Source organism: Wasmannia auropunctata, unplaced genomic scaffold (genome assembly GCF_000956235.1).
Source record: "Wasmannia auropunctata unplaced genomic scaffold, wasmannia.A_1.0 LD335631.1, whole genome shotgun sequence".
Lineage (NCBI taxonomy): Eukaryota > Metazoa > Arthropoda > Insecta > Hymenoptera > Formicidae > Wasmannia > Wasmannia auropunctata.
The window spans coordinates 34165-35575 of NW_012027259.1; positions in this window are offsets into that span (position 1 = coordinate 34165).

The window sequence follows — 1411 nt, forward strand, 5'->3', positions numbered from 1 at the left end:
TTACAATTAAATGCCTAACGAATTTTATATGAATTTTGAATATGTGTTTTAACTCCATGTAGCCGTTAAACTGCGCGTCGATTACATTTAAATTAAGTTCTATTATTATATGTTTTTTAGATCCAAATGTAGAAATTAAATTAAATTAAATTATGTATGTATGTATGTATGTATAAAGATATTTACCGATGAAAAGATACATCATTTTCTTGTCCTGATTCTGATTTGCAAACACAACAATAGTTAACCATTTTTCAGTTAGCAGTTAACAAAACTGCTGTTTAATACTTTGCTATTCTGATACGAAAGCTGTAGATTACCATTAGTTAACCACACATACAGCAATTTATTTTCACAGTCACACACAAATCAAGGTCGCTGCTTCACACTAGTTCACTGATTCTTTCGTTTCCCGAGAATTCCGAGTCGGCACGGCTGACGCCGCTGGCGGTGGCTGGCGCGGCGGGGGTCTCCCCTCTTTTCTTCTCCCCACCAACGATTAAATAAGGACAAGAGAAGCGTGGCGTGTAACCCTCTCGCTTTCGATTTCTGCTTCACCGAGAACAAAGGGCCGCGCAGTCTATCTTATAAGTCTATGGTAGCGACACACATTGCTTTTCGTGTTACTCGTATCGCACGTAAGAGGGCATTCCGCTTGAAATAAACATACTCCTCTTAATACAAGAGGAAAACTGTTAAAATAATATCTAATAGATTTCAGATGAACAGTTCACTTTATTGGAAGAGGAATACTCTTTCTGTAAAAGATTTAGCTTAGAATATGAGATTAGAGGAAATTTCACTTTATACATAGAATATTTTTTTTGGGTGCTGTACCTATACATCCTGGAGCCTTCTAGAGATACTCAAGGAGGAATACAATGGAAGCTCATTCCGATCGACCTCTCACCGAGTGCTCCAAGAGATCAAGAGGGTAAGGAACCTTGGATTCTTCTCCCGCTGGATCTACCATCGCCAGCTAGAGAGAGACCGCCAAGGAGCTGCCTACATCCTGGGGACCCAAGGATCGCCGGATACTCCTCGCCGAGCAGCGCAGATCAACGGAGAGAAGAAGCCATCTCTATAGAAGAGGACGACAAATTCTGGGAGACTCCAAAACACCAAGGCGACGCAGACAGAGGTAACCATAGAAGAAGAGGAAACTAACCTCTTCTACGCCGACAGGATCTTAGGACCGAAAAAGGTTGTAACGATACACCCCCGAAAGTGCATCGTTCCCGGCCGAACAACCGCCGGATGCCGCCCGACCGACGAACCGTCGGGCGAAGAAAGCGCGGTGCGCCCCATATTTTTTAAGCGTTCCAAAGGTCGTCGGCTGGCAACTTAAGGCCAGCCGACAAAGACGTTACCGCAAATCATGTAACGGTACCGGAAACCACCGAACGGAGCC